The 16,049-nt window shown below is 35.3% G+C and overlaps 1 protein-coding gene across 3 annotated transcripts in view; it reads right to left on the bottom strand.

The window, feature by feature from the left end:
- The window catches only part of LOC150075848 (mitogen-activated protein kinase kinase kinase 13-A-like), a 276,690-nt gene that overhangs the window by 207,153 nt on the left and 53,488 nt on the right, over positions 1-16,049 (bottom strand). The window lies entirely within an intron of this gene.

Here is a 16,049-nt window from a genome sequence, read left to right as displayed (position 1 = left end):
ATTACTAAAACGAAAATTACATAAAATGATATATTAAAATAATAAAATTAGATAAAACGATTTACTAAAATGATAAAATTAGATAAAACGATTTACTAAAATGATAAAATTAAATAAAATGTTAAGCAACATGATAGAATAATTATTGCAAATTTACCAAGCAAATTTACCAAGTAGTTCCTACTCGGGTATTAAGTGCACATATTGACAACAGCGCCCTCTGAAATCATGATATCTGTATGAATAACGGTAATTAGAAATTTTAATAACACATCGAAAGAATTAACGAGTTGTTTTAAAAATAACACAAAGGATTGTAATATTTTAGGTTTCTACGTTTTATAGTTTTCGAGCTATGGCTCGTTTTCTACAAATTTCACCTTTTAAATAAAGGAATAAAGTTGGTAGAAGTATTTAAGTGAACATTTTTCTTAATTTTATGAGTTATATGCAATTCCGGTATACTTTTTGGTTTCATGATCAGGCATTACACTGGAATTTCACCTTTCTTAATATCTATTCTCTATTGCCTCGTAAAACTTATCTTCTATGCTTCCCTGAAACTACCAAGATTTTCGGGAAAGTAGTCTAAACGAATGAAAGAAGTATACCTTTCAAGAGTGTGTTGTTACCCCACCTTCGAAATTTGACGTTTTGTGCAATGACTTAAAATTTGGATTCTGCTTGTTCTACAAGAGCTTCTTCAGGAATAAGAAGAAAAGAAACAAAATTTTAACCGTGTATCCGGGAGGGAAAACCATGTTATCCTCTCCCGAGACTGATTGATTCTGCTATTGTATGAAAAAAAAAGTCCATAAAAGTTTCCCACAACTTTCAGGACACTTGCACACGCAATTCACTTTCCCATATTTATGCACATACAATTCACTTTTGCACACTTGTGCATATGCAATTCAATGCACATTTTGGAGAATATTTTTATTTTAAGGTGGAAAATGAACTGTGGAAGCCAGAAATTGCGAAAGAGAACACTTTCGAGTTTGTCGTAGAAATGCACTCACTTTATTCATAATTAAATCAATAATAATTTTTTTGTTTATACTCCGGGACGACCACACGGTCACAGGATAGAAAGAATACAAGAAACAGCACCGTATTTAGCAGTTGCGGGCTTGACCCCTTGTCACTCAAGGCACGTGTACTTGTATCCTCTCACAGCCTAACCACTTGGCTATGGTTCTCAGTTACATATCAATCCAGTAATATTACTCTAAAAATCTATTGGACTTTTCTGCGAAAATTATGAAAGAAAAACTTCACAGTTTCTGATCGAGAAAAGGAAAAAAGAAAAGCCTTGGTTTGGAGTCGCGATTCTGAGCTCATTCATCTTATATAATAATTTGCTTATGTCCCTCTGAACGGGATGCTCTTTGAACTTGAATAACTCAAAGACTAAACAGGATTTTTACCTGATTCCTTTTGTAATGGGTTTTATTTAGCAGTAAAATTGGAAAAAAAAAAAATTTTTTTTCAATAAAAAAAAAAATCTGATCGATTTTCAAATCCTGAAAATTGATTTAGCTCCCAGTGAAATTAACTTGATATTTACTTTGAAGAGAAGACAATTTCTTATCTTTTTTCATCAATATTAACAAAGCTCAGGTTCAAATTTTCAACAAAGTTGGCATTTTAACTGATGGAAAACTTTATGTAGCAGTTTCCTGGTCCAAATTTTGTGTAATAAATATATATATATATATTTTTAAAGATGTCACACATGTAAAAAATTATCAACCTGCATTTTTACCGGGATCCGTCCCATTGACATTAGACAGCAGCGAAGGTAACCGCGCAAAGATTTTTATACTTTCATCAATATTAATCATTACTTCTTCTCTGATACAGTTTTGGCCAAATATTGGCCACAGGTATTATGGTATTTTCGCATTATATCTTCTGCTTCTAGTTTTGCCGTTTTCTGTTTTCAGCAGTTGACTATCATCTTGGCTATTTTAATTTTTAAAGCCGCTGAGCTGAATGTTCTCCATTGCTGCATCTACACCAATTTCGCAGATTTCCAACCAAGATATTCTAAGTCTGCCTTCACTCGGTTTTCCATTGATTTTTTCCTTGAATGGTGAGTTGGAGTTTTCCATATTTATCCCTTCTCATTATGTGACCAAGATAGTCCAATTTATTTTCTCGATAGCAAATAGTATTTGCATATCTTCTTTCATCCTTCACAGTGCTTTAATATTCGTAACTTTTTCTATCCATGTATTTTATTGTAAATACAAAATACCTGTTGAGGAAATCGTATTAAAATATAAATTTGTGTAAAGATCTGCTACTCTGGTCGCATATGTGGCAAATCCTATTTGACACGCGTTATTATGTAGCAGTAGCGTGCAAGGTCAGCGCACTAGCACCGTTGGGCTGCTGAGATTAGAAATCATTCACAAATTATTAATACAAAGACAGATGGAGAATTCAAGTAAAATGTAACAGTGCTTTACGAGTGGAAAGTAGCACGAATGTCACGAACAAGCTTCATCGTTAAAAGAATTAGGCAAAAAGTGCGAGGCACTACAGCTACCTGCAACCATGCGGTAACTAAACAGCCTGAACAAACAAAAGAAAATGCTAAAGGGAAATAATAAAAATACAAAAAAAAAAAAAAATAATAATAATAAATAAATAAAAAATAGAATGAATTTGAAAGCCGATACTCGTTCTGCGGAGCAAAATAGCGTCGAACCTCGCACAAGGTGGTGTAATGGCAGTCAGAATAAGACATTTTCTATCAGGCTGTTTAATTACTGCATGACTGCAGGTAGTAGCAGCAGCACCCAGGCATAACATTGTTACAGTTTGTATCAAAATTGCCAGTTAATAATGGATAATATTTGCTGGAATTGTTAAAAATAAATATTTTTTCATGAAATAGATAAATAAATAATATAATTTGACTTCAATTAAAATAGACTACACTATCAGAAGTTGAGACGTCCCTCTGAGTGTAGGCAATATGCGAATATTTTGATATATAAAGGTGATGAGCACATGAAAAAGAGCTAACAGAATTTCATAGGAGAATGATAGCTGGATGTCATGTGGAGAAAATGTGTGTGTGCGCATTGCCACTCGACAATGGCAACCTGCTGAATTGGCCAAGAGCTGGTACTGATGAATCAGATGACGGTTTGTTCGAACTATCAACTATTCGCCGGCTGAAAGCAAATTTTCGCACATCTACTCTCCAACCATCCTTTCTCAACTTAAATTAATGCCACCTCATATGTGTGTGTGCGTAGTCTAAGCAAGGGAAAGAATGCTGTCAGCACTGAACTTCCTCAATCCATTCAAAGCCTTAAACACCTCAATCAGATCTCCCCGCAGGTGAATAGTCTCCAGACGCTGCAATTTTCAGAACTGAAGCCTTTCTTGGTAAGACTACCGTTTTTCCCTTTCACCAATCTTGCTGTCCTCTGCACCCATTCCATTTGCACTTCATCCTTCCTAAAACGAGGCCTCCAGACCTATATGCAGTACTGAAGATGTGGCCCGACCATTACCTTATACAACGGGATAATCACCTCCTTATCCCTGCTAGCAAGTTCATGTATATCATTCTCAAAACCGCATGAGCTGGAACTTCATATCTGACTACACAACTAACCCCCGGATCTTTTTCATTTTCAACTACCTTGAGTGTAGTACCATACAACTGGTACGTTTATCTAGGATTACTGCTATCCGTATGTAGTAACTTGTATTTATCAATGTAAACTTCAACTGCCATCTTCATTCGTGGGTGGCACAATTGTTATAATCACCATCCTCCCCTCCCCATCGGTGTTGGAAATGACCTCAGTTCGAATCCCATCACTTACGCAAGAAATGTTTATGGCTCTTTTTCAAAACGTTGCTGAATTAGTTGATCTCAGACGAGAGTGACATGTTCTTTTGTTCCGGAAATTCGGGTATAATTCCAGCAAAAAAGAAAGAAAAAAAAAAAAAATCGACCACAGAACACATGCAATTTACAGACATATTATATACAGCACAATATGGGCAATTTCTGCTGCGCCTAAACTTTTGCACCTACCATTTTTCAGAAATTCTCCCTAATTTCTAGATATTGTTGCAATACTTTACCTTGATTACTGTCATTAACCCTTTCTCCGCTAATCTTTGTATCATCTGCAAATTTGGCATTATGCCTGATATACTTTCATAAATATCATTAATAAATACAGAAAACAACAGTGGGCCCAGCACCGAACCCTGAGGGATTCCATTAAGAGCAGTGTCCATTAATAGCTACTCTCTGTCTCCTCTCTCTCAACAACCCTTTTATTCATAGTAGTAACCTGCCCTTAATGCCACACAGTCTTTCATGTGCAACATTATAAAAAGATTTCCTAAAATCCAAGTATGTGTTACTACATCATAGTATCCTATCAGATACATGGTCAACGGTTCCAACGTTTTTCATCTATCGGCTGGAAAAAGGCGGAACAGCCTACATTCACCACGGCCATGGTTGAAGCGTGGGCGCTTACCATTAGCCCGTTGGCTCTGTTCATTTTTTTTTCATAACTAAAACTATTCCACGACTTTTGTTAGTGCAGTGTGCACTTCCAGCCATTTATTTTAGGATCTTTGATAAAATTACGCAATAAAACCAACTGGTTGCATTTTAGTACTTTCAAGGCGTATTGAAGTCCTAAAAATAAGAAACGAGTTGGATAGACGAGTGTTTTCTAATTTGGTCATCATGCAAGCGGATAACAATTTCTATTTTACTTTCTCAGCAGAAACCAGCAACAGAAATGCGCCCGCTAATCTCCTTTCCCGATACATAAATTTAGACAAGCTTTTAACATCACCCAAAATCAGCAAATAGTCACGTAATCCTATTACGGCTAATCCATTTAGTAAAGTCCTTTTCTTCGGGGGTAACATTCTTCTCACGTGGACATGATAAAGGCGGAGAATTGTGACATTGCTGAAGTTGTACAATCCTATCTTCATTTTCTTTCTGACCACACAGCGGAAGAAAATTGGCAAGTAGCTGTTGCTGCCATACACGTAGAAACTACTGTTGTTTATCACGCACAATGCAGATAGAAAGAAAGAAAGAATAAAAGAAAATGAAAACCCTGGCATATCTGAATAACATTACGTTACGGATGAGAGCCTGCATGTTAAAACTCGATGTCTGCAGAAGTCCCACGAGCTAAAGACCTGCAAGAAGTACACTAGGTTTCCAGAAGTGTGTTGGATGTACAGTTTAAGCCTTTGGCTTGCAATACAGATGTCGAAATACATCTCCTTTTCTCCAGGATGTTGTTGATGTTGTAGTAGGGTTTTAGGAGCATCAACAACTATGGCCATATTGCTCCGTCTATACTGTCTGTAAATTGTTTGTGTTCTGTGGTGGATTTTCTGATGGCAGGACGAAAAATCCAAGTTACCGGGAGAAAAAACCATGCTACCCTTGCCTGAGACCGACTAACTCAGCCATGTTGTGAAAAAGGTTGATAAAAATTCCTCCCATCATCGACGGGACTCGAACTCAGGTCTTTTCCACCGGGTGTGGGGAGACGGCGATTCTATCAGCTGTGCTACCAACGAGGACATTTCTCTCTAGGAAAACACTTGTTAACTGAGACGAATTTCTAATCCATCTCACGGTGGGTGGATCTGTTGGGCTTTGATAAAGATATAGAACGGGAAGGCAATCGCTGACACTATTTTTCCCAGATCAAGCTGTTACAATACCGTTACAATACCAACTTCTGTGGAAAGGGCTTGTTTGGCCGGTTCTCACTTTTTTGGGATGAAAACCCACAATTTTCGATAGGAAATAACCACACGACTCTCGCCTGAAACAGACTTTAACAACTGCGAGGTTTGAACAATTTTTAAGGTCTAATCCTTAAAAATTGCTCTCATCTAAATGTTTCCTAAGAAACTTATTCATCAATCTTCAGATTCTTGGAAAACATTCTTATTTTCCGCCTGTCCTCAGTATGTTTTCAATTTTGACAAACGAGTTCCTGAAGGGGTAGACCAATGTTTGTGATGATACGACGATAGATCTCCATCAGTTTTGTGACACAGCTGAACAATCATGGCTCTCAAGTCCATTAATATAACAGGTTTTCTACGAAACAAGTCTTTCAAAAATTCCCCACAAGAAAAAAGTCCCATGGGTTCGAATCTAGATTCAAAGAGATAGCCAAAAATATCAGCATTTATGACTATCAGGAAAATGGCGTGGTAATATGTGACACCCAAAAGCAGTGTGCAAAAAACCCAACACAACATTAGTGCTATGTGGTTTGGTAGCGTTTTACATAAACCACTGGGTGTTCACGGGAAGTCAAGTTGGGATAGACCAGGGGTGGGCAACCCGCGCCCTTCTAAGATCTTATGTGCGGCCTTTGTCACACAAAGATGAAATAAAATCATTAAATAATCCTACTACTTTTAAACTAATATTTTTAAAAATTAAATATTCAAAACATTTTAATAATAAAAAACTTTATATATTTTTTTCACAATATAATTCACAATATTCAGATAACATTATTCAGATAATTAAAAAAGGAAAATACAAATTTTTTGATCTAAAAAGTAAAATATATCACGTTTAACTTTTTCTATTTATTTAAAAATCGTTTTTATGTACCACAAATGATAAAAAACGAAAGCTATTTAATAAAAGAAAAATTCTAATCCTCTGTTAAGTTTGTTAAAATAAAAAAAAAATATTTTAACAGAGTTAATAATTTGACGAAAATAGTTTTTTTATTTTAAAATTTAAATTGTGACATCGTGATTTTTTATCTGTGGCTTTTATGTGAATATTTTGACAACCGTATGTATTCTTGTCTAGAATTTTGTAATCCTGTAATTTCTTACGTTTGATTTCGCAATTGCTTAATTTTTAGATTGCCCATCGTGTCCAAAAAGTTAAAAGGAAGTTGAATGAAGAAAACAGAACATTTAAAGAAGATTGGGAGATGCAGTATTTTCATATTTCTGTGAAAGACAAAATGGTTTGTTTGATATGTAATACAGCACTAACAACATTAAAAAAATACAATGCAAATCAATATTATCTATCTCACAAGAACCAAGAACCTATCTCACAAGAACCATAAATATGTAAAATTAGAAGGAGAAGCTCGTAAATCTGCACTTCAAAAAATGAAGAAAGAAAAACAGCACCAGGAAAAGGCTTTTGGTGCTTTTATTAAGCAAGGAACTTCTGCAACCGATGTTACATACAAAATAGCGCATGTACCTGGAAAAAAAGGCAAGCCATATAGTGACATCGAAATGATAAAAGAATGTATCGTTGAAGCAGTAGGATGTTTAGATCTGGAAAAAGTTGATAAATACAATTACCTCCCTCAAGAAAAACTATAACTAATAGACAGAATGTAGGAGAACAACTTCAGGTAATAATTCACTCCAAAGATGTATATTTTTCAATAGCGTTAGATGAAACCACTGATAGAAATGACTCTACTCAAATATTATATTTTATTCGTGCTATAACTAAAGATTTTCATCGTTACGAGGAACTACTGGCTTTGGGTACGCTCACTGGAAGGACTCGTGGAATTGATATTTTTAACAACTTTAAAGAAATGTGTCTCGAGAGAGGACTAAACCTTGGTAACCTGGTGAGTGTATGCATGGATGGTGCACCTTCTGTGAGAGGAAAGCGAGAAGGATTCGTTTCATTGTTAAAACAAGAAAAGCCCAATTTAGAAAAGTTAATTTCGTTCCACTGTATATTACACCAACAAAACCTTTGCGCTAAATCCTCTACATTGAGCAATACTTTGGACAAATTATTGCAATTGTTAACTTTATTCGAGTAAATGCTTTAAGACATCGCCAATTTCGAAGCATGCTTATATTGGATGATGAGACATATAATGTCGACTTGCCCTAAAAAGGACAAATTTTAGTAAAAGTTTTGCCTTTGCGAGAACAAATTAAAACATTTTACGAGGAACAACAACAAGAATGTGATTTATTAGATGAAGAATTTTGTAGAAATGCTGCGTTTTTGTGTGATATTATGAAAAAGCAAAATGAATTAAATGTTTATTTGCGGGGAAAAACAAGACATATAATATGACATGTGGCAAAAAATTCAGGTATTTCGAAAAAAATTAATTTTTTACAAACTCTTTTCTCTAAATCAGAAATATCTGGGGAACATTTCCCTCGTTTAAAAAATATGTTAAAGGAGCAGAAATATGTTGTATGTGACACTTTCAAAGACTACATAACCGTATTGGACACGCTAATTGAAGAATACAATGATAGATTTTCTGATTTGGAAGAACATACTTTAGAAATGAAATTGGCGTATGAGCCACATTTAGTTGATATCCTAACGGCACCCACGGAACTACAGATGGAATTAATTGAATTAGGAGAAGATAATATGATAAAGACTTTTTTTTTGATACAAATAAAGATCCTATTGAAATATGGAAAAATGCAGTTGAATACCCACGTTTATGTCAACATGCTCGTCGACTGCTGTCTTGCTTTGCAACTACGATTTTTTTTTGTTGCGAATCAACTTTTTCATACCTTACACAAATTAAAAGTCATTTAAGGACTCAGATATCTGATATTCATTTAGAAGACCAACTCAAGTTGCCTACAATAAAATGGAGCCTAATATCCAGTTGTTATCTAATAAAAAACAAACCCAAAAATCTCATTAGTTAATTATCAAAAAAGATGTTTCGGCTGAAACCAATGCATTCTGATGAGTTTAGCTCATTAAAAATGTGCAATCGAAGTGGTTTCAGCCGAGACATCTTTTTTGGTAAACAACTCAACCACCAAAGCATCAAATCTTCAACTCATTAGTTAACTCATATTAAATTATTTTTTACAATAGTACAGTTTTTTCTAATTATTCTTGTATAATACACAGAGAGAATGTTAAATAATTGCTATAAATTTTCATTTGAATAACAATTTAGAAAATAATTTTTTATTATCTTTATAATTATATTTTTTTAAATTTTGTGTTCATATAAAATGTAGGTGGATGTATTATGGTGAGAATATTGTAAATATGTATGTTTTATTGAAATTTATTTGCATTTTCTATAGTTATATGTAATATAATTAAACACTGATAATTAAGTGTTTTACTTTGTAAGTAGTGGTTCGAAGGATCGATGCGGTTTTTCCACTATTTCCGAAAATGAATATGGCCTTTTATTCAAAAAAGGTTGCCCACCTTTGGGATAGACAGTCATTTTGAAGATATGCAGGTACCGCTGTGAGTTAAGTGTTTCGCTGAAGAAGGATATTAGGCAGTGCTACCACGTGGTCTTTTTTTCTCTGCAACTACTTTTCTCATGAAGCTTGCGGGGTGGTTCTGTTGCCCACAAGACCCTTCCTCTGTATTGGAGCCCAGTGCACCCCTTCTCATTTTGCACATCCTTGTTTTACCTTTTCATTGTCCTGTTCTGTCGAAATGAAAAATTAACTTCATCGGAAAACTAAAGCTGTGATTTTTTTAATGTATCCAGAACAACCATAAGTCTGCATTCACTAATTATGCAAAAACAAAATCAGATAGGGCAAACTGTTACAGAAAATTGTAGCTGATTGAAAGAGGCTATCGGACATTGAAAAGAATTGTAGCCTGAAAACATAAAAAAATTAATGTGACTCAGCAATCCAGTTTCTAAGAAAACATTTCGGTAAGAACTTCACAAAGCCGAAATTTATGGCAGAGCCACTCGTTAATGATGGTAATTCTAGAAAGAAGATGCAATGGTGTAAGGTGGAAAAAAAAACAAACAAACCCGAACACTTGATGATTAGAAACATGTCATATTTTTTTAGACGAATCATCATTCACACTTTTTCCAACACCAGGGACAGTTTACGTTTCGAGAATGCCAGAGGAAGTGCATAATTTTGACATTTGTGCCAACAGTCACATGGAGGAAGATCAAAAATGGTTTGGATAGCAATATCTTGGTTTTGTTTAGGTCCTATGATCACCCTAAAACAAGCAAATTACTACCACTTATTAGCAGTAGTAGTAGTAGTAATAATGGCAAATGATGCAAGAAAGCAAGCTTATATTAGCATCAGCCAAAAAAGGAAAAAAAAAAAAAAACCTACACAGTACTCCCATCTGTACCCTCCAAGAGTTTGTCTAGTTCTTCCTTGAATTTATTCAACCCATACACTTCCACAACACAGATGGAATGTTTCAACAATCAACTACCCGTTGGCTCAAGAAAAACTTCCACATATCTATCCTGCAACCATCCTTCCTCAACTTGAATTAAGCCCTCTTATCAGCAAGTGGAAGAATGATATTAACATTTTAGCTTACTCAATCCATTCATGGCTTTAAACAACTCACTCAGATCTCCCCGCAGGTGCCGGGTCTTGAGACGCTATAATTTGCAAAACTGAAGTCTTTCAAGTTAAGATCGCCCTTTTGTTCCCTTCTGGTTGCCCTTCTCTGTATACAGTACTCAAGATGCAGCCTAACTATAGCCTTATGCAAAGGCATAATCACCTTGTTATTCCTCCTAGCAAAGTTTCTGTATATTAATGACAAAACGTCATGAGCTGTCCTCGCAGCTTGTCTGCACTGCTCAGAGAATTTCATGCCTGACTGCACAATTATTCCAATGTCTTTTTCATTCTCCACTATCCTGAGTGTAGCTACACAATTGATAAGTTATTCTGGGGTTACTTCAACCGATATGTATTACCTTGCATGTGCCAATTTCAAACTTCAACTGCCATTTCTCAGCCCATAGACTCAATTTTTCTAGATCTTGTGGCAGCAGCTCACCCTGATCACTGTCCTTAACCACCCTGCCAACATTTGTATCATTTGCAAACTTAGTCGTTATGCCTGGTCAATATTATTTATAAATATTGAAAATTACAATGGACCCCTCACTGAACCTTGGGGACTTCACTAATAACATTAGTCCATGGAGAGTATTGCCCACTGATAACCACTCTCTGTCTTTTTTTCACTTAACCATCACTTTATCCATAGCAGTAACTTTCCCTTAATGCCAATTTACTCCAGTTTTGGTGCCTCCGTAGCCAGGTGGGCAGGAGCAGCAGTGCGTAGCACACACTTCTTGATTAGACCGGGGTTCGAGCCCGTGATCCACCAAATACGGAGGATGCGGAAAGGTCAGGGAATGACCAGCGCATATCCCCGGAGCAATATGGCCTTAGTTGCTAATGCTCCTAAAAACCAAATAACAACAACAGCTCCAGTTTTGCATCAGTATCAAAAGCCTTCTTGAAATCCAAGTACCGGTATATGATGTCTAAATTATTTTTTGCATGCAGCTCCTTGGTCACTGCATCATAGTAACTCATCGGATTGCTTGGACAAGACCGCCCCTTGACAAATCCATGCTGTGATTGCAGTATAATTGCATGCCTGTCCAAATGGTCCTGCATTACTTCTTTAACCAATGATTCCATTATTTTCCTGGAACAGACGTTAAGCTAAGGCTGTAATATAAACAATATACTCGAAGCAATATTGCCTTAATCGCTGATGCTCCTGAAACCCTACTACAACAACTTTTCTCTTAATACAACGTGATTGTGAAATGTGGTGTTTGTTCATTAGGCAACAGTTCTATTTTCAAGCCCTCGCTGTAGCATAGTGCATATAAGAACCGTCCTCCCACACCAAGTGGAAAAGGGAAGTTTTATGGGTCTTTTTGACAACGTCGCTGAGTTAGTTGGTCTCAGGAGACGGTAGCACGACTTTTATCTCCAGAAAACGTGGGTTTTTCATCCAGTAAACAGACACCGCCATCGAACACACGCAATTTACAGAAATAATATATACGGCGCGCAGTACAATTTAAGTTGCTGATGCGCCTAAAAATTTACCCCTCTGTAGCCTACAAAAAAGAAAAATGCACGCGCGCTACCTGGTGTACATGCGCTGTGCCCGATGAGAAGTTTAATGCGGTCGAAGCTTGTTTAAAATTAAGAAATGTTTGTGATCGAGATCTCCTTAATCCGCCCTTAATGTCACGATTACACTCCATAACTACTCCGGTTATAATATCTACTTTAGTTATAATAACTGTCCCAATTTAAACATTTCCACATAAAAAAAAAATATATATATATATATATATATTTATATCCATAAGCCCTGATTGTTACCCTAGCTCTTTCTTTATGTTTTGCTCTCTAATCCACCGCATCACTTTCTTTTCTCAAAAAGATTAATGAGAATGACAACTTGGCACACCAAATTATATCCCTCATTCAATCCTCCTAAATGGGAAAAACGTTGCCCCAAGCACGGGTGATTCACTTGACCAAAAAAAAAAAAAAAAAAAAAGAAAAAAAAAAAAAAGCCAATAAACCGGAGTAATTCCAGTGAACGTAATCTGAACGTACAATGATTATCTTTGTCATCATCAATGGCAGGAGAGCGATCACGAAAGAATAAAAAGTACTAATGTATATATTTTCGATTTCTTTCTCCTTTTCAAATTGGGTAGTTGAGAATATACGATAGACATGATGTTTCATTTAAAATAAGACTACAATTCGCCATCTTTATTCATTGGTTTGTCTGAAAATGGGATACTGGTTATCAGTGTTTAGAAAATATGAAATGATCTCCAATAGCGTGATACGAGTTACTGCTACTGCGTGATACAGAAATGCATCGACATTTTTCTTGTAGTGAATAGACTTACGAACGCGACTTGATAACCAATCACACGCATTGAATGCGAAATACGTATCGAGTTCCGTTTCCGCCATACTTATATAGTCAACATCAAATGAAGCGAAAAGTCACTACCTCAACACAAACAAATCATGTAGTGACAGTAAATATTTTATTTGGATATGTTTTTTAAATATTCTTACAATTTTAATTTGTATATTATTTCTTATATTTGTTCAAATATAGTACACTGAGCTACAAAAAAGTCACGAGTACTTATACTTACGAACAAATTTATTGAAAAAAAATAACAGCACGTTGGCCCACTAGTGTCATCCTTTGGACTTCGATTTATTTGGCACTTTGCCAATTGTCAATTTCGGAATGTTTAATTCCTGAGCCTTCTTTCCGACTTCCAGCTAGCCTATTACCAATATTTTTCCTGCAATCAGAAGAGTGTCCACTAACTTTTGTAAAGACAGTGTGCCTTGATTTCCTGCAATTTTCTCAGTGATACCCCTGCGGGAAAGAGCAAATTGTTTCGAAAATATTAAAATGTAGAAATTTTAGGGATGCTTCAGTAATGATAATTGCAGCTTTGTCCTCCGTACAAGTATTTGAGGTCAATAACCCTTGCCAAACAGACCAAAATATCAAAAGCTAAATGAAAAGGTCATTAATTCTGGAAACATTTTAAATTACTTTTGAGACGAGATTAAAATTTCAAATTGAAATATTCTCTGCTTAATACAAGGTGAAAAAAAATATTAATGCCTGAATCATTAATAAAATAGCTTGTGAACTTTCCATTTAACACGAAACTTCCTCATGAGTTTCCATGATGAAACATTGCTATAGATTCGTGCGTGCCACCAGCTGGATCTATTTATGTAGTGATGGTAGATCACCCTGGATGCGATGAAACAGGTTACAGACCGGTGTAGAGCACAATTTCAGAGCATGTTATGTTTATTTACTCTCCTGCGAATTATTTTCCTTATAGTGTACTGATTCTCAAACATTATTATTACAGTTACTGGCCAAAAAATTAGAAACATTTTGCAATTGACGTCAACAGATAATTAAACGTACGATATGCAAATATAAGTTGTCATGTGGTATGATGACAAGATCTCTGGTATCAAATAATCACTGTGCGCTTTCCTTAGGCTTCTTTGGCCGATCCAGTCATGGGGAAGACAGGTGATATTTCCGATTTTCAGGAAGGTGTTTTTGTTTGAGCAAGTTTTGTGGAAGTCACGATTGAGAAAACAAAGGAAATCACTGATGTGCCGAAAGCAAATCTCAAAAGTATACAATGAGTGGAAGACAAAATACATCGAAAGATTTAACTGGAATGGCTGACAACGCCAGCCATTCTTGATGAGTCTCGATTTACACTTTTTTGTACCAATGCCAGTCTGGTGTGATGCATCCAGGCTGTCTTGTGTGTGTGTGTCCAACACTCAAGTAGCTGTAGGTGGTATAATGGTATGGGGTATGTTTGCTAATACGCACTGGATCCACTTATACTGCAGTAGATCGTGTTATCTCCAATGCAAATCTTTTTGTCGTATCGGCTCAACTTCACCCTGCAATGCTTCAATTTTACCCCGATTGCGATGGATGCTTTCAAGACAACAACGCAACTGTCCATCGTAAAAAAATTGTATCTGATTGGTTTGACGAACATTCTCAACATTTCTAACTTCTACCCCAGGCGCCTAAGTCTCCAATTGGATTTGAATCCAATTGAGAACGTCTGGGATACGTTGGAAAGGGCAGTTAGGCTTTGTAGTTCTCTACTAACCACAGTATAGCAAATGATATACATCCTGATGGAAGAATGGTTGAATCTGGAGCTAGACTCCCTCAGATAACTAGAGGAATTCATGCCACGACTTGTACGGTCTGTAATATGGGCAACTAGGTAATGAATAAAGGTGGCCCTACTAGGTAATGAATAAAGATTTATAATGTTTTGGCCAGTGAATGTATTGTTTAATCACTTTTAATATACAGAAATAAAAATCATATCCGATCCAACTAAAATTAGTTCAACTTCCGTCAGGAGTTTATCTAATTTAGAAAGATTTAACAGAAGGAATACCAAATATAACTCGGAAAGTTCAGGTAATTAAAACATAACAGTATCCACTCCACACGCTACAATTCAACTTTTTTTTTCAAAGAATTTTGACTAAATAAATCTTATTTTTGATTCAGTTAATTTTATGCAGCCAACTATTCTATTGGTTGGCTACATAAAATACACGTTGATTACAACGGGCCGATTTAAATTGAGCTCTCAAGGAATTAAAAAATATCACGCGTTACAACAAATGCTGAAATAAAATAACAAATGATATTATAACAAACCTAATAAAATTCCACCTTTATTCTAGAAACATTGAATGAAATCTTCAGTTGAACCTTTATTATTTCTTTCTGATTGAGTTATCCTTCTAATTTCAAATTTGCACATTTGATCCAAATTCCCAAGAGTCATTCAAAGGGATATGTAAAAGTTATTGTCATATTTTTCATTTAAATAGTATTTTTAAAATGCTTTATATATTTGATGTGTTAAATATTTTTGTATCTCCTCTCTATACAACATTATATCTATACAACCAGTGAGCTTGATGCAGTTTTTCATAATTTAGTAAAAGATAAAACTCAATTTTTACAATATCCTTTCTCCTTTAACTGACTGTTCCATTATATATTTTCTCTTCTAACAAGTTATTTATATTAGTTTTGCAACTTGTACAATTTAGTTTACTGCTGGTGTTCCACGACGTCCTTCGTTAGGACCACCAGTTTTTAATATTTGCCTTAACGATTTGAACTTGATCTCTTATTCCGATAGTATCATGACACTATTTTATGCAGATGCATTGTGTTTTTATTAATTAACACGATGTTAACTGCTTTTAATATTTATTTTTAATGCATGTATTTCATTCGTATTTAAGATGTTACAGCCACTTTGTTTTCTTGAAGTTATACAGATTATAAAATAACTTCCGGGTTTCAAGACATATCACTCAAACTATTTGTTGGAGATTCGCTCTAGATATCTGAGGTAATTTATGCATGATTTCATAGTTAGAATTTGCATCACTAGGTGGCGGATGACTATTATTAAGGCAAATAAACGAACTGGTACAAAAAAGGCAACAAAATAATCGACAGAAACTTTTCTCACATCGTGGCCGAGTTAGCCAGTCTGGGTATAAACGTGCATGGAGCTCATCTAGAAATCAAATCATGGAATACGCACACTATATAATTATTCACACTATTAACGGCTATATTTCAAAATTTA

The sequence above is a fragment of the Mastigoproctus giganteus genome, chromosome 13, assembly GCF_048544385.1.
Source record: "Mastigoproctus giganteus isolate SK-2022 chromosome 13, ASM4854438v1, whole genome shotgun sequence".
NCBI classification, from domain to species: domain Eukaryota; kingdom Metazoa; phylum Arthropoda; class Arachnida; order Uropygi; family Thelyphonidae; genus Mastigoproctus; species Mastigoproctus giganteus.
This window is presented reverse-complemented; position numbering and strand designations above follow the sequence as displayed.